This window comes from Monodon monoceros, unplaced genomic scaffold (assembly GCF_005190385.1).
Source record: "Monodon monoceros isolate NGI ecotype Baffin Bay Population unplaced genomic scaffold, NGI_Narwhal_1 Super_Scaffold_4, whole genome shotgun sequence".
NCBI lineage: Eukaryota > Metazoa > Chordata > Mammalia > Artiodactyla > Monodontidae > Monodon > Monodon monoceros.
This window is the reverse complement of record NW_021703781.1, coordinates 56,160,381-56,184,729: the sequence shown is the minus strand read 5'-3', so window position 1 is coordinate 56,184,729 and position 24,349 is coordinate 56,160,381. Positions and strand designations below refer to the sequence as shown.

The window sequence follows — 24,349 nt, the reverse complement described above, 5'->3', positions numbered from 1 at the left end:
TACCGAGACAGGCCAGGCTTCCCCTGGCACTGCCGGCTATAACTTTGGCTTCAGTTTGCTTTAATCCTGACCTACCTGGCAGTGAACAGAGAATGGAGGTGTCCTCAGTCTCTGGTGCCAGACATAGGGGTGTCAGTTTCCCACCTCCCCAAGACGCTGGGAAAACCAGGTCTGGGATGAGGCTGGGTCAGGCTGGGGAAGGAGCAGCAAAGAGCCCCTCCCGTAGTCCCACCTGCCTCCCTCAGGTCTGTAGTTGTGGGTGGGAGGGAGATGAATTATAATGAGTTTTATTGTGGAGGTAGTTGATGTTTGTTGAGGCTGTTGTGGTTTCTTTACAGTTTCCTGAATTCCTGAACTGCTCCAGCCTGACACCCAGTAATAACCCTGGGGAGGGAATGGGGTCACCCTCTGGGCTTCTGGGATTATTGTCTTCAGGTTTACTGGAGACCTCCTGCGATTAATAGAAGAGGAGATGCAGTGCATCTCCCAGTGTCCTGCGTTCACCCCTAGTCTGTGCTTATCTAATCAAATCTACTTTTTCCTTGCCTGTATACCCAGCCCCAAGCAAATAAATATTTTAAAACTTTTAAGGCCTTATTTATTTCTCTCCTAGTCTTTATGAGAGTGAGGGAGAAATACAAGGCTTGAAGGCAGTTTGAGATAAGATGGAGATTTGCAAAACAAATGCTAAGATAATTAAATATAAAATATTTAAAACCACAAAGCTGCTATAAATGGCTATGTGCAGTAAAGCCCACAGGCTCTGTAGCCAGAGGACCCAGGTAGGAATTCCAGCTCCACTTCTCAGCTACTGTCTGAGCTGAGGGTGGAGTGAGAAGTCCTGCCCATGCTATCTAAATGACTCTGAAGTGCATCCCTTTGTCTCTGTTCCTCATCACTTCTCACCTGGTTACTACAGCCACTACCTTAGTCACAATAACTGGTTGCACCACCACCTTCTCTAATATAGTGCTTTCTATTGCATTAGAATCAAAAAAGAATACCCAAACCTGGCTGATCATAGCATTCCTGAGCCCCAACCCCAGAGCCTCTGACCCAGTATGTGGTCTCGGACCATTCTTTGAAAACCACCACTTTCTGTCCTTTCAGCCAAAAGAGGGTTCTCAAACGTAAATTGGATCAAGCTGATTTCCTGCTTAAAAACTTACTGGCTCTCGATTGCTTCACACATAGCCTGACACTCAGAAGGTGATCAGCACATGTTTGATGGATCAATGAACAAATGAAAGAATGAACATTGCAAGAATAATACCAGCTAGGGACTTCCCTGGCAATCCAGTGGTTAAGACTCTGTGCTCGTAATGCGAGGGGCACAGGTTTGACCCCTGGCTGGGGAAATAAGACCCTGCATGCTGCACAGTACAGCCAAAAGAATTAAATTTCATTTAAAAAATTAAAAACATAGGTGTGGCCACCTGTTGGGATCTTTACTAATTGAAAAAGAAAAACAAAACAAAACAGCTTAAAAAAAATAATTCCACCTAGGTGTTACAAGACCTGGATTCAAATGTCAGCTCTACCATTAGTCATGTGATTTTAGGCAAATTACCTAACTTCTCTGAGACTCAGATTCTTCAATAAAATGTAGATAGTCATACTTGCCTGCCTACCTCACAAGGTTGGGGTCAGTATACAAGTCAGATAATATCAATGAAAGGATATTATGGACTAGACACATGGAAATGTCAGGGTGAATCATTTGGGGAGGTTTACAAATGCATATGAGTATGTATACACAGTCCTGGGTTTCTCTCAAATAAAGATATTTTACATTGCCTTTCTCTGTGAAGTTTAATGGTGAGGCTTGAGGGAGGGGTGTGTGTAAGAAGGGAAGAAGAAGAAAAACCTCCAGAAATTATTTCCTAGGGGAAACCTTCCCTGACATTTGGACTTGGTCTGCTACTCCTGTTATATATAAATTGCTCTCATAGCATGGCATTTCTTTCGTTCAATGAGAGTTTATAATTATGAGTTCTTGATTAATACTTGTTTCCCCTACTAGTCCTTGAGCTCCATAAATGCAAGGAATATGTCTACCTCTCATTAGCTACCAGAAAGGTCTTTCTAAAACATACATTAGATCATGTCATTCTTCTTTAAGAACAAAAAAATCTTCAGGACAAAGTCAGATTCCTGAGGTTAGCCCTGACTCTTTCTTTATAGCCAATGTCCCACCATCCTTCAGCCCCAGCGTTCCACATTTTAGCTATAATGGAAGAGTTGCAACCCCATAACACAGCACCATATTTTCAGACTTTTCAGCTCCTTTACCTCTCTCTGTATTGTTCCCTCTCCCCACACATCATTTTCTCACCTGGACAAATCTTATTGTTCCGCCCTAGCTCTGAAGTCACTTACCCTGCAAAAGCCTAATCTTTTTCAGACAGGGACAACCCTTCTCTTCTTTGTCTTCCATCCACAGGACTTTGCCCAAACAGCCTTCCAGGATTGTGCTTCTACCGAGGGAGTACAGTTAACCATATATTTCCTATACTATCCTGGCTCCCACACCCTATCTCAAAGGGTCGTTTTTGTTAGGTCACTCCCCCTCTGAGGGATGCACACAGCTCTTGGCACAGAGTGGGCACTCAAAATATGTCTGTTGCTTTGAATTGAGTAAGCACCTAAGAGGAAAGACAAACAATAAACATGTGTATTTTAAAAAAGACTCAATTCCTTAGTAATTAGGGAAATGCAAATTAAAGACTGTAAGCATAGTATGGTTCCAATTAACAGCCATTAAACAGAGTAAAAATTAAATACCCAGCGCTGGTCCAAGCTTTGGGTAACAACAGATACATTCACACCTGGCTAGTGGCCAGGTAAACTGCCATAATCCTTCGAGAGGCACACTTAGGTCACACTTAGCAAGAGCCAGCTAGTTTGCTTTGACCCAGTCTCTCATCTAGGAATTTAAAACCCAGTGAAATAGAACAAAAGAAAAAAATATCTATGTGTACTAAAATACTTAACGTCATTGGGACTTAAAAGGGCTGCAAACAATCCACTAATGAGTGCTTAAATTATTAAATACTATACTACATACTAAGATTACAAAACAGCTTGCAGCTACCAGAACATGGAGAAACGTGAAACCATGTTTGTAAAATAACGTGAAAGAAAAACAATATTTAAAACTGTATCTAGCTCGTCCTTCTGCCGCTGCTCTTGGGCCGGGCAGCGCGTGGGGGAGGGGGGCGAAGAAGCCGGGGAAAGGCTTCGGGCGCGGCTTCCCTCGCAGGCTCCTGGGGTTCTGGCACTCCCCAGCGGCCCGGGGCCCATGGCAGCTCGGCGGCAGCGCACCGGGAGGCCAATGTCCGGGGCTCGGTCCCCAGAGAGCCGCCGTTCCTACGCTCCAAGGTGATCCCCATCCCTGCCGGAGTATTTACAGTGGGCACCAATGATCCTCAGATAAAGTAGGATGGGGAAGCACTTGCGAGGAGAGTTGCTATTGATGTCTTTTACATGGATGCCTATGAAGTCAGTAATGCTGAATTTGAGAATTTGTGAACTCAGCTGGCTAGCTGACAGAGGCTGAGAAGTTCGGTGACTCCTTTGTCTTTGAAGAAATGTTGAGTGAGCAAGTGAAGTCTAATATCCAACAGGCAGTTGCAGCTGCTCCCTAGTGGTTACCTGTTAAAGGCACTAACTGGAGACACCCAGAAGGGCCCAACTCTACTGTTCTACACGGGCCAGATCATCACGTCTCCTACTGCACGTGGATGGGGAAGCGGTTGCCCATGGAAGCTGAGTGAGAATACAGCTGTCGACGAGGCCTGTAAAATAGACTTTTCCCCTGAGGCAACAAACTGCAGCCGAAAAGCCAACATTATACCAACTTTTGGCAGGGTGAGTTTCCTGTGACCAACACCAGAGCGGACGGCTTTCCGAGGAACTGCGCCTGTTGACGCCTTTCCTCCCAATGGTTATGGCTTATGCAATATAGTAGGGACGCCTGAGAGTGGACTTCAGACTGGTGGACCGTTCACCATTCTGTTGAAGAAACGATTAACCCAAAAGGCTTTCCCCTTCTGGGAAAGACCGGTTGAAGAAAGGTGGATCCTACGTGCGCCATAAATCCTACTGCCTATAGGTGTCGCTGTGCTGCTCGAAGCCAGAACACACCCGACAGCTCCGCTTCGAATCCGAGATTCCGCTGAGCAGCCGACCGCCTGCCCACCACCGGCTAAGAGCCAAGAAGAGCCTTCCCGAATCCGAGAAGTCGTGCGTAACCTGCACACGGCTTCCATCAGAACGCTGAACAATCTCGTGTGAAGTATTCCCGCCCCGAGGTGGGTTACATGCCTGCCCGATGGCCAAAGGAACGCCATTGCCAGACCAAATCGCTGACTCGCATCAGCATGTGTGGTTTATCGTGTGGTGTATTTCACGTTACCTTTGAGAGTCTTTAAAAGAGGAAGGAAGTGGAGGGCACCCTGAGCTAGGCTTCAGGAGGCCTGCCTTCTCCCCCTGCGGTTAGACCCCAGAGTCCCACACTTGACCTTCCTGGGCCTCAGTGACCTCATCTGTCCAGTGAAGGGATACATAACACGATTTCTGAGGCTCTCTCCCGCTCACAGATTCTCTGAATATATCCGATTCTGTTGTGATTTCATAGTGAGAATTTATGACTGATGATTTTTTACCTATTTTTTTCCATGTGTGAACCTTGGGTGATACTAACCATGTACAATAACTGTTCTCTTATGTATTATTTTCAGAAAAGGATGGGGGTGGTGGTGGTGATGAGTCTTTATATTCATACTGCATTTCTTTTTGTCAAGGAAATCAGGGTCTTTTACATTGTTATGATGAATCCCACTTGGGTCAGTGATGGTATGCTCAAGTTCAGCAATCTGAACACACAGGAATGTCTGCGGGGTGACTCTACTGTGCTTTATCCTTTAACATTAAATGCCTGTGGTTCAGGGGGGCAGTTACAAGCCCCATTTCCCCCGTCCCCAAAGCCTTTGGTGAATGTGAAACGTGTGCTACACGGAGAAACCTGTTTAATTCCAGACGTACGAGAAAAGTAACAAGCACCTTGAATTAACTGTTTTCAAGGTATCCAATGTTTTGTAATAGGGAAGCAGGAAATCTTATTGGCTGTGGAGTATCAGATGATTTGGATCATGCACTGTGTCAAATAAGCTGGTATCTGCTAAATAAGAAAAAAATTTTTAAAAAGAACTATCTATCCTATCACCTCAGTTATCTAAAAGTGATGATGTCCGTAAAGTTTGAAGTCAAAAAGAAACACTAAAATATGAAATCATTTGATGGGATGGGTGAGATTATAGGAAAGAATTAGAAGCATTTAAGGTTTTTTCCATGATATTTTAAAATTGATCTCATAACATTTTTTAATGCTATGCACCCAGGGAATTATGCTTTTAATATAGGAAATGATCAGATATAATGTTAAGTAAAAAAATGTAGGATATAAAATGTACGTGTAATATGGTCTCAAATTGCTGGAAGAAATGTAGATGGAAAGAATATTTGTAAACTTTTTGTAGAGAAAAAATATGGAAGAAAACTATGTTGAGAACCAGTATTGGAAGGAAATGCACCAAAATGCTAATAGAGTTTGTCTGAATAGTGAAATAATGGGTGATTTTTATATTATTTTTTTAATCAGTAAATGTTCAAAACTAAAATGAATGTATTGAAATTCCTTGGATTTCAGTCTTTGCCATGTGTTCTGTCACTAATTGGCTTCTCTGCTTCTACCTTCCCTACTCTAAGGTCCTGCATGTCCCTATCAGATTCATCTCCTTTCCCCAGTATTTTTACTGACTTGGTTTGGCTTCCAGATTTCTGCTGTGCCTTTACTGCTGCTTCTTCTCATACTTCTCACTTCTTTAATGATGTTGTTTCTTTCTTTTTTAAAAAATATTTATTTATTTATTTGGCTGTGCTGGGTCTTAGTTGCAGCATGCAGGTTCTTCGTTGCGGTATGTGGGATCTTTTAGTTGTGGCATGCAGGATCTTTGAGTGGCGGTATGCAGGATCTAGGTCCCTGACCAGGGATCAAACCCATGCCCCCTGCATTGGGAGCACAGAGTCTTAACCATTAGACCACCAGGGAAATCCCAATGCTGTTGTTTCTTAAAGTCCTGTCCCATCTCTTTCTCTCTCACTCTATACTCTCTTTCCTGGCTATCTAATTCCCTCTTAGGGCTTTACCTGTTATTTCTACTTGGATGACCCCACATTACTTATCTTCTATATTGACCTGTCTTCTCTATTCTTGCTCACATTTGCAGCTGCCCATTGGACTTCTCCACTTGGTGACTTGAGTTACAGACAGCTCACACTCAGGTGTAGAAACCCAGCTCATCTTTTACCCAGACCTGCCTGTTCATTTTGCTAACTTATTTCCATTAAAATCACCACCGGGCTCTAGGTTCCTAGGCAGGATTGGCTACATAATTTGCAGGGCTCGGCGCAAAATAAAAATGTCAAGCCCCTTGTTCAAAAATTATTAAGAATGTTCAAGTTGGCGGCAGCAGAACCTCAACCAAATGCAGGGCGCTTCTAAGTGTGGGGCCCTGTGTGGCTGCACAGGTGGCACACCTAGGCTTAAATCTAGGGGTCATCTTGGACTCCTCTCTCTCCTTTATTTTTATTATTTTTTTTATCGTTTAAAATTTATTTATTTTTTTATAGAGCAGGTTCTTACTACTTATCTATTTTAGACATATTAGTGTATATATGTGAACCCCAATCTCCCAATTCATCTCACCACCACCCCACCACCCCTGCCGCTTTCCCCCCTTGGTGTCCATACATTTGTTCTCTACATCTGTGTCTCTATTTCTGCCCTGCAAACCGGTTCATCTGTACCATTTTTCTAGGTTCCACATATATGCGTTAATATATGATATTTGTTTTTCTCTTTCTGACTTACTTCATTCTGTATGACAGTCTCTAGATCCATCCACGTCTCTACAAATGACCCAATTTCATTCCTTTTTATGGCTAATATTCCATTGTATATATGTACCACTTCGTCTTTATCCATTCGTCTGTTGATGGGCATTTAGGTTGCTTCTATGACCTGGATATTGTAAATAGTGCTGCAATTAACTTTGGGGTGCATGTGTCTTTTTTTTTCTTTAACATCTTTATTGGAGTATAATTGCTTTACGATGGTGTGTTAGTTTCTGCTTTATAACAAAGTGAATCAGCTATACATATACATATATCCCCATATCTCCTCCCTCTTGCATCTCCCTCCCTCCCTCTCTATCCCATCCCTCTAGGTGGTCACAAAGCACTGAGCTGATCTCCCTGTGCTATGTGGCTCCTTCCCACTAGCTATGTATTTTATATTTGGTAGTGTATATATGTCCATGCCACTCTCTCACTTCGTCCCAGCTTACCCTTCTCCCTTCCTGTGTCCTCAAGTCCATTCTCTACATCTGCATCTTTATTCCTGTCCTGCCCCTAGGTTCTTCAGAACCTTTTATTTTTTTAGATGCCATATATATGTGTTAGCATATGGTATTTGTTTTTCTTTTTCTGACTTATTCACTCTGTATGACAGACTCTAGGTCCATCCACCTCACTACAAATAACTCAATTTCGTTTCTTTTTATGGTTGAGTAATATTCCATTGTATATATGTGCCACATCTTCTTTACCCATTCATCTGTCAATGGACACTTAGGTTGCTTCCATGTCCTGGCTATTGTAAATAGAGCTTCAATGAACATTGTGGTACATGACTGTTTTTGAATTATGGTTTTCTCAGGGTATATGTCCAGCAGTGGGATTGCTAGGTCATATGGTAGTGCTATTTTTAGTTTTTTAAGGAAACTACATAATGTTCTCCATAGTGGCTGTATCAATTTACATTCCCACCAACAGTGCAAGAGGCTTCCCTTTTCTCCACACCCTCTCCAGCATTTGTTGTTTGTAGATTTTCTGATGATCCCCATTCTAACAGGTGTGAGGTGATAACTCACTGCAGTTTTGATTTGCATTTCTCTAATAATTAGTGATGTTGAGCAGCTTTTCATGTGCTTCTTGGCCATCTGTATGTCTTCTTTAGAGAAACGTCTATTTAGGTCTTCTGCCCATTTTTGGATTGGGTTGTTTGTTTTTTTAATATCGAGCTGCATGAGCTGTTTATATATTTTGGAGATTAATCCTTCGTCCATTGATTCGTTTGCAAATATTTTCTCCCATTCTGAGGGTTGTCTTTTCGTCTTGCTTATGGTTTCCTTTGCTGAGCAAAAGCTTTGAAGTTTCATTAAGTCCCATTTGTTTATTTTTGTTTCTATTTCCATTACTCTAGGAGGTGGATCAAAAAAGACCTTGCTGTGATTTATGTCAAAGAGTGTTCTTCCTATGTTTTCCTCTAAGAGATTTATAGTGTCTGGTCTTACATTTAGGTCTGTAATCCATTCTGAGTTTATTTTTGTGGATGGTGTTAGGGAGTGTTCTAATTGCATTCTTTTACATGTAGCTGTCCAGTTTTCCCAGCACCACTTATTGAAGAGCCTGTCTTTTCTCCATAGTATATCCTTGCCTCCTTTGTCATAGATTAGTTGAGCATAGGTGCGTGGGTTTATCTCTGGGCTTTCTATCTTGTTCCATTGATCTATGTTTCTGTTTTTGTGCCAGTACCATATTGTCTTGATTACTATAGCTTTGTAGTATAGTCTGAATCCAGGGAGTCTGATTCCTCCAGCTCCGTTTTTTCCCTCAAGACTGCTTTGGCTATTTGGGGTCTTTTGTGTCTCCATACAAATTTTAAGATTTTTTTGTTCCAGTTCCGTAAGAAATGCCATTGGTAATTTGATAGGGAATGCATTGAATCTGTAGATTGCTTTGGGTAGTATAGTCATTTTCACAATATTGATTCCTCCAATCCAAGAACATGGTATATCTCTCCATCTGTTTGTATCATCTTTAATTTCTTTCATCATTGTCTTATAGTTTTCTGCATATAGGTCTTTTGTCTCCCTAGGTGGCTTTATTCCTAGGTATTTTATTCTTTTTGCTGCAGTAGTAAATGGGAGTGTTTCCTTAATTTCTCTTTCAGATCTTTCATCATTAGTGTATAGGAATGCAAGAGATATCTTTGCATTAATTTTGTATCCTGCAACTTTACCAAATTCATTGATTAGCTCTAGTAGTTTTCTGGTGGCCTCTTTAGGATTCTCTAGGTATAGTATCATGTCATCTGCAAACAGCAACAGTTTTACTTCTTCTTTTCCAATTTGTATTCCTTTTATTTCTTTTTCTTCTCTGATTGCCGTGGCTAGGACTTCCAAAACTATGTTGAATAATAGTGGCGAGAGTGGACATCCTTGTCTTGTTCCTGATCTTAGAGGAAATGCTTTCAGTTTTTCACCATTGAGAATGACGTTTGCTGTGGATTTGTCGTATATGCCCTTTATTATGTTGAGGTAGGTTCCCTCTATGCCCACATTCTGGAGAGTTTTTATCATAAGTGGGTGTTGAATTTTGTCACAAGCTTTTTCTGCATCTATTGAGATGATCATATGGTTTTTCTTCTTCAATTTGTTAATATGGTGTATCACATTGATTGATTTGCATATATTGAAGAATCCGTGCATCCCTGGGATAAGTCCCTCTTGATCATGGTGTATGATCCTTTTAATGTGTTGTTGGATTCTGTTTGCCAGTATTTTGTTCAGGATTTTTGCATCTATATTCTTCAGTGATATTGGTCTGTCATTTTCTTTTTTTATAGTATCTTGGTCTGGTATTGGTATCAGAGTGATGCTGGCGGCCTCATAGAATGAGTTTGGGACTGTTCCTTCCTCTGCAATGTTTTGGAAGAGTTTGAGAAGGATGGGTGTTAGCTCTTCTCTAAATATTTGATAGAATTCACCTGTGAAGCCATCTGGTCCTGGACTTTTGTTTGTTGGAAGATTTTTAATCACAGTTTCAATTTCGTTACTTGTGATTGGTATGTTCATATTTTCTATTTCTTCCTGGTTCCGTCTTGGAAGGTTATACCTTCTACAAATTTGTCAGTTTCTTTCAGGTTGTCCATTTTATTGGCACAGAGTTGCTTGTCATAGTCGCTTAGGATGCTTTGTATTTCTTCGGTGTCTGTTGCAACTTCTTCTGTTTCATTTCTAATTTTATTGATTTGAGTCCTCTCCCTCTTTTTCTTGATGAGTCTGGCTAATGGTTTATCAATTTTGTTTATCTTCTCAAAGAACTAGCTTTTAGTTTTATTGATCTTTGTTATTGTTTTCTTTGTTTCTATTTCATTTATTTCTGCTCTGGTCTTTATGATTTCTTTCCTTCTGCTAACTTTGGGTTTTTTTTGTTCTTCGTTCTCTAGTTCCTTTAGATGTAAGGTTAGATTGTTTATTTGAGATTTTTCTTGTTTCTTGAGGTAGGCTTGTATAACTATAAACTTCCCTCTTAGAAGTGCTTTTGCTGCATCCCATACATTTTGGATTGTCTTGTTTTCATTGTAATTTGTCTCTAGGTATTTTTTGATTTCCTCTTTGATTTCTTCAGTGATCTCTTGGTTATTTAGTAACGTATTGTTTAGCCTCCATGTTTTTGTGCTTTTTACGTTTTTTCCCCTGTAATTGACTTCTAATCTCATAGTGTTGTGGTCGGAAAAGATGCTTGATGTAATTTCAATTTTCTTAAATTTACCGAGGCTTGATTTGTGACCCAAGATGTGATCTATCCAGGAGAATGTTCTGTGTGCACTTGAGAAGAAACTGTAAGCTGCTGTTTTTGGATGAAATGTCCTATAAATATCTATTAAATCTACCTGGACTATTGTGTGATTTTAAAGCTTGTGTTTCCTTATTAATTTTCTCTCTGGATGATCTTTCCATTGGTGTAAGTGAGGTGTTAAAGTTCCCCACTACTACTGTGTTACTGTCGATTTCCTCTTTTATAGCTGTTAGCAGTTACCTTATGTATTGAGGTGTTCCTATGTTGGGTGCATATATATTTAGAATTGTTATATCTTCTTCATGGATTGATCCCTTGATCATTATTTTGTGTCCTTCCTTGTCTCTTGTAACAGTCTTTATGTTAAAGTCTATTTTATCTGATACAAGTATTGCTACTCCAGATTTCTTTTGATTTCCATTTGCATGGAATATCTTTTTCCATCCCCTCACTTCCACTGTACGTGTCCCTAAGTCTGAAGTGGGTCTCTGGTAGACAGCATATATATGGGTCTTGGTTTTGTATCCATTCAGCGAGCCTGTGTCTTTTGGTTGGAGCATTTAATCCATTCATGTTTAAGGTAATTATCAATATGTATGTTCCTATTACCATTTTCTTAATTGTTTTGGATTTGTTTTTGTAGGTCCGTTTCTTCTCTTGTGTTTCCCACTTAGAGAAGTTCCTTTAGCATTTGTTGTAGAGCTGGTTTGGTAGTGCTGAATTCTCTTAGTTTTTGCTTGTCTGTAAAGCTTTTGATTTCTCCATTGAATCTGAATGAGATCCTTGCCGGGTAAAGTAATCTTGGTTGTAGGTTCTTACCTTTCATTGCTTTAAATATATTGTGCCACTTCCTCCTGGTTTGTCATGTTTCTGCTGAGAAATCAGCTGTTAAATTTATGTGAGTTCCCTTGTATGTTATTGGTTGTTTTTCCCTTCTTGCTTTCATAATTTTTCTTTGTCTTTAATTTTTGTCAATTTGATTACTATGTGTCTCAGCATGTCTCTTCTTGGGTTTATCCTGCCTGGGACTCTCTGCACTTCCTGGACTTGGGTGGCTATTTCCTTTCCCATGTTAGGGACATTTTTGACTATAATCTCTTCAAATATTTTCTCAGGTCCTTTCTCTCTCTCTTCTCCTTCTGGGACCTCTATAATGTGAACGTTGTTGCGTTTAATGTTGTCCCAAAGGTCTCTTAGGCTGTCTTCATTTCTTTTCATTCTTTTTTCTTTATTCTGTTCCGTGGCAGTGAATTCCACCATTCTGTCTTCCAGGTCACTTATCCGTTCTTCTGCCTCAGTTATTCTGCTATTGATTCCTTCTAGTGTATTTTTCATTTCAGTTATTGTATTGTTCATCTCTGTTTGTTCTGTAATTCTTCTAGGTGTTTCCTCTTTAATTCTTCTAGGTCTTCGTTAAACATTTCTTGCATCTTCTCAATCTTTGCCTCCATTCTTTTTCTGAGGTCCTGGATCATCTTCACTATCATTATTCTGAATTCTCTTTCTGGAAGGTTGCCTATCTCCACTTCATTTAGTTGTTTTTCTGGGGCTTTATCTTGTTCCTTCGTCTGGTACATAGTCCTCTGCCTTTTCATTTTGTTTGTCTTTCTGTGAATGTGGTTTTCATTCCACAGGCTGCAGAATTGTTCTTCTTGCTTCTGCTGTCTGCCCTCTGGTGGATGAGGCTATCTAAGAGGCTTGTGCAAGCTTCCTGTTGGGAGGGACTGGTGGTGGGTAGAGCTGGGCGTTGCTCTGGTGGACAGAGCTCAGTAAAACTTTAATCCACTTGTCTGCTGATGGGTGGGTCTGGGTTCCCTCCCTGTTGGTTGTTTGGCCTGAGGTGACCCAGCACTGGAGCCTACCTGGGCTCTTTGGTTGGGTTAATGGCAGACTCTGGGAGGGCTCATGCTAAGGAGTACTTCCCAGAACTTCTGCTGCCAGTGTCCTTGTCCCCACGGTGAGTCACAGCCACCCCCTGCCTCTGCAGGAGACCCTCCAACACTAGCAGGTAGGTCTGGTTCAGTCTCCTATGGGGTCACTGCTCCTTCCCGAGTCCTGATGTGCACACTACTTTGTGTGTGCCCTCCAAGAGTGGAATCTCTGTTTCCCCCAATCCTGTCAAAGTCATGCAATCAAATACCGCTAGCCTTCAAAGTCTGATTCTCTAGGAATGCCTCCTCCCATTGCCGGACCCCCAGGTTGGGAAGCCTGACATGGGGCTCAGAATCTTCACTCCAGTGGGTGGACTTCTATGGTATAAGCGTTCTCCAGTTCGTGAGTCACCCACCCAGCAGTTACGGGATTTGATTTTATTGTGATTGCGCCCCTCCTACCGTCTCATTGCGGCTTCTCCTTTGTCTTTGGATGTGGGGTATCTTTCTTGGTGAGTTCCAGTGTCTTCCTTTTGATGATTGTTCAGCAGTTAGTTGTGATTCCGGTGCTCTCGCAAGAGGGAGTGAGCACACGTCTTTCTACTCTGCCATCTTCAACCAATCTCCTTTATTTTTTTTAATGAAGTTTTTTTTTGGTTTTTGGTTTTGGTTTTTTTGGCCATGCCACACAGCTTCCAAGATATTAATTCCCTAACCAGGAATCAAACCTGTGGCCCCTGCAGTGGAAGCACAGAGTCCTGGACCATGAGGGAAGGGTAGATAATGCATCCACTCACAAAGATGGGAAATAATGGGAGAGGAATACATTTGAATAGTGAGGTGAGAATGGAGATGAGTTCATTTTGGGTCCTATGAATGCAAGGTGCCAGTGGAACTTCCAGGTCAGAAGATCCAACAACCAGTTGTCTAGATATCAGGCTGTCAGTAGAGGCTCAAGGTAGAGGGTATCACTGAACTACTGTTCTGAATGAAATTGGCCATGGAGTGAAGGTCAAGCAGGGCTTTTCAAAGTGGGGTCCATGGATCATTTATATTGTAATCTGAAGCTTGTTAAAAATGAAGTCTCTTGGGCCCAACCCAGCCTTCTGAATCTGAATATATCTGGAGGTAGAAAGGGCTTGAGAATTATAGCTTTTACAAGCTCCGCTGGTGATTCTTATGCTCCTTAGAATTTGACAACAATTGATGTGAGTGAGAAGACTAAAGCAGCTACAACACCAGAGGAAATGTCAATATATAAAGTAGTGGCTTTCATACTTTTTTGACTGAGACATGGAAGGAGAAATACATGTTGTATTGTAATTCTGTACATATTTGAAACAAAAAATTTTAAAGCATATGTATCTTTACCATATTGTGTCTGATATTTTTTCTATTGTATTTCATTATTTATTTTATTTTATTTTATTTTATTTATTTATTTATTTAGGCTGCACCAGGTCTTAGTTGCGGCATGCATGCAGGATCTAGTTCCCCGACCAGGGATTGAACCCAGGCCCCGTGCATTGGGAGCTCACATTCTTACCCACTGGACCACCAGGGAAGTCCCTGTATTTCATTATTTTAAAATGCCCATCATGACCCACTAATAGCCTGCATCCTATAATTTGAAAAAAAAAAATCTGGTTAAGGAGTTATCAGAGGGAGAGGATGTTGCTAGTGAAAGGGAGAAAATAAATCTAAACTCTCCACAGGTTCTTCAGAGTCTAAACTACATTTCAAAGCTTTTGAGAGCAGGCCTGCATCTGAGTCATCTTTGAAGAACTCTCTGTGCTTCACATGTGGTAACTGTGACTGGATGAATGAATTCACAGAAGCCATGGCTGTGCCAAGAGCCCACAGTGACCCCCGCTGTCCATGTCAGCAGCCCAGGTCACAGGGAGGCTAGTGCCTACTAGGTGTAGTGGCTAGAGAAGCTGCCCTGGCTTTGGCTCTGCTAGCTGCTCACCAGTCCTGCTAGGATTGCTTCTGTCTTCTGGGTGGCACCTGCCTTCCTTCTCAAAGGCCTCCCTGACCCCAGCCTGTCTACATCATCACCTTCTCTGATTAAGAGCCCAAGAACTAGTTTGAGCCTAAGAAAGAAAAAGGAGGTTCTGAAATCCAGGAATTAGTCTGACACTTAAAGCTAGATCTCAGTATTGTTAGAAGCCGGCCTGGGGCTCACAACTGGGCCAAGTTATTCTGCTTGACATAAACAATCTCATAGGCTATTGAACATTAGGCAAAGTCAATCTGAAGTCATGATAGAGTGAGGCAAAACAAAGCTACTTCATAATTGTGTCTAAGCACAGGGACAAGGTCACTGTGCAACCCACAAAATCCTAAACATCCCCCTCCCAGCTTATGTGAATAGCACCTGCTTCTTAAACAGCTACAGCTTTATTCTCACTCGTTTGTCCTCCCCATAAATAAGATCTATTGGGATGAAGATGAAAGAGTAGGAGGATGTGGAGTTCGAGTCTCCTTACAACCAGGGCACCTACCAGGCATTGGTGGGGGACCTCGGACACCTAAGGGGACAGGAGGAATCCCCATGCGACCGGGTAGGACGTGGTGGGGAAGGAGGGGAGAGGAAAAGTGGAGGAGGGATGGGACCAGTGCCCCTGAGGGGCGGCTGGGGGAGGGGAGGGTTTCCCATGCTCAGAGGGGCCCACTCATGGTGAGGGGATCAGTAGGGAAGGGGAGAGAACTTTGGGGGATCGGGGGAACAGAGGGGAATGCAGTCAGTGTCTCCCCCATCTGCTCAGGCCCTGGCCAGCCTGCTGGGGTCCCGGACCTGAACCTTCACCCTCCAGGAACCCCTCCAGCCACACAGGTCCTGAAACTAAGCCCCGCTCTGGGTCTTTTCTGGCCCCATGGGTGCTGAGCTTAAGCCCCCCTCCCCCCACCAAGGCCTCTTCCGGCCTCAAGGGTCCTGGCCCTGAGCCCCCACCCCCACAGCCAAGGCTTTTTCTGGCCTTTTTTTTTTTTTTTTTTTGCTGTCGTGGTTCTGTTTTGCTTTGTTGTTGTTTTATTTTTTATATTATATATATATTTTTTATTTTACTTTTTATTCTTTGTTATTGTTCTACTCCTTTTTCTTTGTTGCCTTTTTTTTTTTTTTTTTTTTGCTGCTCCACACTGCTTGTGGGTTCTTGGTTCCTGGGCCAGGGTTCAGGCCTGAGCTCCTGCGGTGGGAGTGCCGGATCCAAACCGATCCGCTGGACTAACAAAGAACCTCAAGCCCCAGGGAATATTAATTGATGTGAGCTCTCCCAGAGGTCCTCATCTCGGCACCAAGACCCTCCTCCATCCAGCTGCCTGCAAACTCCAGTGCTGGATGCCTCAGGCCAAGCAACCAGCAAGACAGGAACACAGCCCCAGCCATCAAAAAAAATGAGATGATGAAAAAATACCTTACAGACGAAGGAGCGAGGTAAAAACCTACAAGACCAAATAATTGAAGAGGAAATAGGCAACCTACCTGAAAAAGAATTCAGAATAATGATAGTAAAGATGATCCCAAATCCTGGAAACAGAATGGAGGCACAGATCGAGAGAATAGAAAAAATGTTTAACAAGGACCTAGAAGAACTAAAGAACAAACAAACAGTGATGAGCAACACAATAACTGAAATGAAAAATACACTAGAAAAAATCAATTGCAGAATATCTGAGGCAGAAAAATGAATAAGTGAGCTGGAAGATGGAATGGTGGAAATAACTGCTGAGGAGCAGAATAAAGAAAAAAGAATGAAAAGAAATGAGGACAGTCTCAGAGACTTCTGGGACAACATTAAATGCACCAATATTCAAATTATAGGAGTACCAGAAGAAGAAAAAGAGAAAGGGCCTGAGAAAATATTTGAAGAGATCATGGTCAAAAACTTCCCTGACATGGGAAAGGAAATAGCCACCCAGGTCCAGGAAGCACAGAGTCCCATACAGAATAAACCCAAAGAGAAACACGCCAAGACACCTATTAATCAAACTAATAAAAATTAAATTCAAAGAAAAAATATTAAAAGCAGCAAGGGAAAAGCAACAAATAACATACAAGGGGATCCACAAAGGGTTATCAGCTGATTTTTCAGCAGAAACTCTGCAAGCCAGAAAGGAGTGGCAGGGTATATTTAAAGTGATGAAGGGAAAAACCTACAATAAAGACTACTCTACCCAGCAAGGATCTCATTCAGATTTGATGGAGAAATCAAAAGTTTTACAGACAAGCAAAAGCAAAGAGAATTCAGCACCACCAAAACAGCTTTACAACAAATGCTAAAGGAACTTCTCTAGGCAGAAAACACAAGAGAAGAAAAAAACCCACAAAAACAAACCCAAAACAATTAAGAAAAGGTAATAGGAACATACATATCAATAACTACCTTGAATGTAAATGGATTAAATGCTCCAACCAAAAGACACAGACTGGCTGAATGGATACAAAACAAGACCCGTATATATGCTGTCTACAAGAGACACACTTTAGACCTAGGGACACATACAGCGAAAGTGAGGGAATAGAAAAATATATTCCATGCAAATGGAAATCAAAAGAAAGCTGGAGTATCAATACTCATGTCAGATAAAATAGACTTTAAAATAAAGACTGTTACAAGAGACAAGGAAGGACATAACTACCTTATGATCAAGGGATCATTCCAAGTAGAAGATATAACAATTATAAATATTTACGCACCTAACATAGGAGCACCTCAATACATAAGGCAAATGGTAACAGCCATAAAAGGGGAAATCGACAGTAACACATTCATAGTAGGGGACTTTAACACCCCACCTACACCAATGGACAGATCATCCAGCCAGAAAATGAATACTTGGGCTTTCTCTAGTTGTGGTGAGCAGGGGCTACTCTTCATTGTGGTGCGTGGGCTTCTCATTGTGATGGCTTCTCTTGTTGCGGAGCACAGGCTCTAGGCATGCGGGCTTCATTCAGTAGGTGTGGCGCACGGGCTTAGTTGCTCCACGGCATGTGGGATCTTCCCAGACCAGGGATCAAACCCATGTCCCCTGCACTGGCAGGCGGATTCTTAACCACTGCACCACCAGGGAAGTCCCAAAACACAAGCTTTAAACAACACAATAGACCCGATAGAGTTAATTGATATTTATAGAACATTCCACCTGAAAGAGGCAGAGTACACTTTCTTCTCAAATGCACACAGAACATTCTCTATGATAGATCACATCTTGGGTCACAAATCAAGCCTCGGTAAATTTAAGAAAATTGAAATCATATCAAGCATCTTATCTGACCACAACACTGTGAGATTAGAAATCAATTACAGGAAAAAAATTGTAAAAAAACACAAACACATGGAGGCTAAACCATATGCTACTAAATAACCAAGAGATCACTGAAGAAATCAAAGAGGAAATCAAAAAATACATAGAAACACATGACAATGAAAACACAATGACCCAAAACCTGCAGGACAGAGCAAAAGCAGTTCTAAGAGGGAAGTTTACAGCAATTTAATCTCACCTCAAGAAAAAAGAAAAATCTCAAATAAAAATCTAACCTTACACCTAAAGCAACTAGAGAAAGAAGAAGAAGAACAACAAGAAAAAACAAAGTTAGTGGAAGGAAAGAAATCATAAAGCTCAGAGCAGAAATAAATGAAATAGAAACAAAGAAAACAATAGCAAAGATAGTAAAACTAAAAGTTGGTTCTTTGAGAAGTAAACAAAATTGATAAACCTTTAGCCAGACTCATCAGGAAAAACAGGGAGATGATTCAATTCAATAAAATTAAAAATGAAAAAAGAAATTACAACTGACACTGCAGAAATACAAAGGACCATAAGAGACTACTAGAAGCAACTATATGTCAATAAAATGGACAACCTGGAAGAAATGGACAAATTCTTAGAGAGGTACAACCTTCCAAAATTGAACCAGGAAGAAATAGAAAATATAAACCGACCAATCACAAGTAATGAAATTGAAACTGTAATTAAAAATCTTCCAAGAAACAAAAGTCCAGGACCAGATGGCTTCACAGGCGAATTCTATCAAACATTAGAGAAGAGCTAACACCCAACCGTCTCAAACTCTTCCAAAAAATTGCAGACAGGGCTTCTCTAGTGGCGCAGTGGTTGAGAATCCGCCTGCCAATGCAGGGGACACGAGTTCAAGCCCTGGGCTGGGAAGATCCCACATGCCACAGAGCGACTGAGCCCGTGCGCCACAACTACTGAGCCTGTGCTCTAAAGCCTGTGCTCCACAATGAGAGAAGTCACCGCAATGAGAAGCCCACACACCGCCATGAAGACCCAATACATCCCAAAATAAAAACAAATAAATAAATTAAAAAAAAAATTGCAGACAGAGGAACACTCCTAAACATATTCTACGAGGCCACCATCACCCTGATGCCAAAACCAGACAAAGATATCGCACACACACACACACAAATTACAGACCAATATCACTGATGAACATATATGCAAAAATCCTCAACAATATACTAGCAAACCAAATCCAACAACACATTAAAAGGATCATAGACCATGATCAAGTGGGATTTAGCCCAAGGATGCAAGGATTCTTCAATATATGCAAATCAATTAATGTGATACCATATTAACAAATTAAAAAATAAAAACCATATGGTCATCTCAATAGATGCAGAAAAAGCTTTTGACAAAATTCAACACCCATTTATGATAAAAACTCTCCAGAATGTGGGCACGGAGGGAACCTACCTCAACATAATAAAGGCCATATATGACAAACCACAGCAAGCATCATCTTCAATGGTGAAAAACTGAAAGCATTTCCTCTAAGATCAGGAACAAGACAAGGATGTCCACTCTCGCCACTATTATTCAACATAGTTTTGGAAGTCCTAGCCACAGCAATCAGAGAAGAAAAAGAAATAAAAGGAATACAAATTGGAAAAGAAGAAGTAAAACTGTTGCTGTTTGCAGATGACATGATACTATACCTAGAGAATCTTAAAGAGGCCACCAGAAAACTACTAGAGCTAATCAATGAATTTGGTAAAGTTGCAGGATACAAAATTAATGCACAGAAATCTCTTGCATTCCTATATTCTAAAAATGAAAGACGAGAAAGAGAAATTAAGGAAACAATCACATTCACCATTGTGACAAAAAGAATAAAATACCTATGAATAAACCTACCTAAGAAGGCAAAAGACCTGTACTCAGAAAACTATAAAACACTGATGAAAGAAATCAGGATGACACAAACAGATGAAGAGATATATCATGTTCTTGGATTGGAAGAATCAAAGTTGTGAAGACGACTATACTACCCAAAGCAATCTACAGATTCAATGCAATCCCTATCAAATTACCAATGGCGTTTTTCACAGGATTAGAACAAAAAATTTTACAATTTGTATGGAAACACAAAAGACTGAATAGCTGAAACAATCTTGAGAAAGAAAAACGGTGCTGGAGGAATCAGACTCCCTGACTTCAGACTATACTACAAAGCTACTTTAATCAAGGCTCAAAAATAGAAATATAGATCAATGGTACAGGATAGAAAGCCCAGAGATAAACCCATGCACTTATGGTCACCTAATCTATGACAAAGGAGGCAAGAATATACAATGGAGAAAAGACAGTCTCTTCAATAAGTGGTGCTAGGAAAACTGGACAGCTACATGTAAAGGAATGAAATTAGAACACTCCCTAACACCATACACAAAAATAAACTCAAAATGGAATAAAGACCTAAATGTAGACCAGACACTATAAAACCCTTAGAGGAAAACATAGGAAAAACACTCTTTGACATAAATCACAGCAAGATTTTTTTTTAAGTTAAGATGTACACATTTATTTTATTTTACTTATTTATTTTTGGTTGCGCCAGGTCTTAGTTGTGGAAGGCGGGCTCCTTAGTTGCGGCTGGTGGGCTCCTTAGTTGCGGCATAATAACTCTTAGTTACAGCATGCAGGTGGGATCTAGTTCCCTGACCAGAGATCAAACCCACGTCCCCTGCATTGGAAGGATTCTTAACCACTGCACCACCAGGGAAGTCCCAAGATCTTTTTTGACCCACCTCCTAGAGTAGTGAAAATAAAAACAAAAATAAACAAATGGGACCTAATTAAACTTAAAAGCTTTTGCACAGCAAAGGAAACCATAAACAAGATGAAAAGACAACCCTCAGAATGGGAGAAAATATTTGCAAAAGAAGCAGTTGACAAAGAATTAACCTCCAAAATATACAAATAGCTCAGGCAGCTCAATATCAAAAAAACAAACAACCCAATCAAAAACTGGGTGGAAGACCTAAATAGACATTTCTCCAAAGAAGATATACAGATGGCCAAGAGGCACATGAAAAGATGATCAGCATCACTAATTATTAGAGAAATGCAAATCAAAACTACAATGACGTATCACCTCACACTGATCAGAATGGCCATTGTAGATCAAAAAATCTACAAACAGTAAATGCTGGAAAGAGTGTGAAGAAAAGGGAACCCTCTTGCACTGTTAGTGGGAATGTAAATTGATACAGCCACTCTGGAGAACAGTATGGAGGTTCCTTAAAAAACTAAAAATAGAACTACCATATATGACCCAACAATCCCACTCCTGGGCATATACCCTGAGAAAACCATAATTCAAAAAGACACATGCACTCCAATGTTCATTGCAGCACTACTTACAATAGCCAGGACATGGAAGCAACCTAAAGGTCCATCAACAGATGAATGGATAAAGACGATGTGGTACATATATACAATGGAATATTACTCAGCCATGAAAAGGAACAAAATTGGGTCATTTGTAGAGATGTGGATGGACCTAGAGTCTGTCATACAGAGTGACGTAAGTCAGAAAAACAAATATCATATATTAAATCATATATGTGGAATCTAGAAAAATGGTACAGATGAACCTATTTGTAGGGGAGGCATAGAGACACAGACGTAAAGAATGGATGTGTGGACACAGGGGGGAAGAGGAGGGTGGGATGAACTGGGAGATTAGGATTGACATATATACACTACCATGTGTAAAATAGATAGCTAGTGGGAACTTGCTGTATAGCACAGGGAGCTCAGCTCAGTGTTCTGTGATGATCTAGGTGGGATGGCGGGAGGGTGGAAAGGAGGCCCAAGAGGGAGGGGATATATGTATACATATAGCTGATTCGCTTCATTGTACAGCAGAAATTAACACAACATTGTAAAGCAATTACATTCCAATCAGAAAAAATTCTATTGGGATACCCAATCATAGAATTGTCCTTGTTTTCTGTCAGCACCCAATCTACAGCAAACCTCTGTTTCCTTGCCCTCCCCCACCCCACTGCTCCAAATCAACCAACAAAGCCCAGATCTTAGAACAGTCTTCTTTCTAACACCCCCTTACCGAGACATCCTGTGATTCCCTTGGTGTATGTTCTCCCTCACTGCGACGAGTAGTAAACTCCACTTATTCAACTACAGCTGTGTTCCTGGAGGTCTTTGGCTGGATTGCAATGACAAGACTACACAGAAACCACAAGACTTCCCCATGTCCCTGTCTCCTCCTTCTCCTCTTTTTTAGCCTGCCTCAAGTATTCTCAGGTGACTCTGCTGTGACTCTTTTCTCCAGCATCATCTTCTGCCTCTCATCCCCTTTCACCTCAGAACTCTGCATTTTATTTTTCTGCTGCGTGGTTTGCGGGATCTTAGTTCCCCAACCAGGGATTGAACCTTGGCCCTCGGCAGTGAGAGCACAGCGTCCTAACCACCAGACCACCAGGGACTGCCCTCTGCATTTGGTATGTTGTTTTGGGGTTTTTTGGGTTTTTTTTGTGGTACACGGGCCTCTCACTGTTGTGGCCTCTCCCGTTGCGGAGCACAGGCTCCAGACGCGCAGGCTCAGCGGCCATGGCTCACGGGCCCAGCCGCTCTGCGGCATGTGGGAGCTTCCCGGACCGGGGCACGAACCCATGTCCCCTCCATCGACAGGCGGACTCTCAACCACTGCGCCACCAGGGAAGCCCGTTGTTTTTGTTTTAATTAATCTCAAACTATTTTCTAATTTCTCTTGTGATTTCTTCTTTGACCCATTGGTTATTTGAGATTGTGTTAATTTCCACATATTTGTGAATTTTCCAAATTTCTTTCTGTTATTGATTTCTAGTTTCATTCCATTGTTGTGGTCAGAGAAGACACTTTGTACAATTTCAAAGGTATTAGATGTATTGAGATTTGCTTTGTGACCTAACATATGGTCTGTCCTGGAGAATGTTCCATTGCAATTGAGAAAATTACGTAATCTGGAGTGTTCTGTAAATATGTTAGGGCTCGTTCATTGTTCAAGTCCACTTTTTCCTTACTGATCTTCTGTTTAGTTGTTTTATCCATTTTTGAACATGAAGTACTGGAGTCTCCAACTATTGTTGTAGAAATGTCTATTTCTCTCTGCAATTCTGTTTGGTTTTGCTTCATATATATTGGGGCTCTGTTGTTAGGTGAGTGTATGTTTATAATTATTATATATTTTTGGTGGATTGACCCTTATCTATAAATAATGTCCTTCTTTGTCTCTGATAACACTTTTGGGTTTAAAGTCTATTTTGTCTGATATCAGTATAGCTACCCCAGCTCTTTTTGGTTACCATTTGCATGGAATATCTTTTATCCTTTCACTTTCAACCTATTTATGTCTTTGGATCTAAAGTAAGTCTCTTGAAGATGGCATATAGTTGAATCATTTTTTAAATCTATTCTGCCAATATTTGCCTTTTAATTGGAAAAATTAATGTTTACATTTAATTATTGATAATGAAGAACTTACTTCTGCCATTTTGCCATTTGTTTTCTACACATATTTTTTAATCCTCAGTTCCTCTACTACGGCCTTCTTTTGTGTTTAATTTTTTTCTAGTATGCCATTTTGATTCTCTTCTAATTTCTTTTTCTGTTTTTGTTTTTAGTTATTTTCTTAGTGGATACCTGGGTGTTACATGTAACAGCTTTGGTTGATAACAGTCTAGTTTGAATTAACCCAATTTAGCTTCAATAGTATACAAAACTCTGCTCTTATGGAGCTTTGTCTTCCCTTTCTTATGTTGTTATTGTCACAAATTACATGTATATACATTTTGTGCCCATTAACATAGATTTATAATTATTATTTTTGTGTTTGTCTTTTAGTCATATAGGAAAAAAAAAAGTTACAAACCAAAAATACAATAGTTCTGGATTTTATACTTAACCTATGTAGGGACAATCACTGGTGTTCTCTATTTCTTCATATGGTTTCTAGTTACTGTCTAGTGTCCTTTCACTTCAGTATGAAGAACTCCCTTTAGCATTTCTTGCAGGGCAGGTCTACTAGCAATAAAGTCTTTTGGTTTTTTTAAAATCTGGGAATACCTTAATTTCGCCTTCATTTTTTTCATTACAATTTTTATTTTTTTGTTATTATAAAAGTTCTATGCATTTGTGCTTTAAAATGTTAAAAACTGTCCTGTGTATATATTTTCCATTTTTTTTATTGTGATAAAATACACATGACATAAAATTTACCATCTTAACCATTTTTAAGTGCACAGTTCAATGGTATTAAGCACATTCATATTGTTGCACAACCATCACCACCATCCATCTCCAGAACTCTTTTCATTTCACAAAACTGAAACTCTATACCCATTAAGCAATAACTCCTCATTCCCTCCCCCACCTCCAGACCCTAGCAACCACCATTCCATTTATGTCTCTATAATTCTGACTACTCTACTCTAGGTAGTCACCAACAAGTC

At 40.7% G+C, this 24,349-nt stretch overlaps 1 pseudogene; it reads left to right on the top strand.

The window, feature by feature from the left end:
- Positions 1-3,100: 3,100 nt before the first annotated feature.
- LOC114908562 lies at positions 3,101-4,211 on the top strand (annotated as a pseudogene).
- The last annotated feature ends 20,138 nt before the right edge of the window (positions 4,212-24,349 follow it).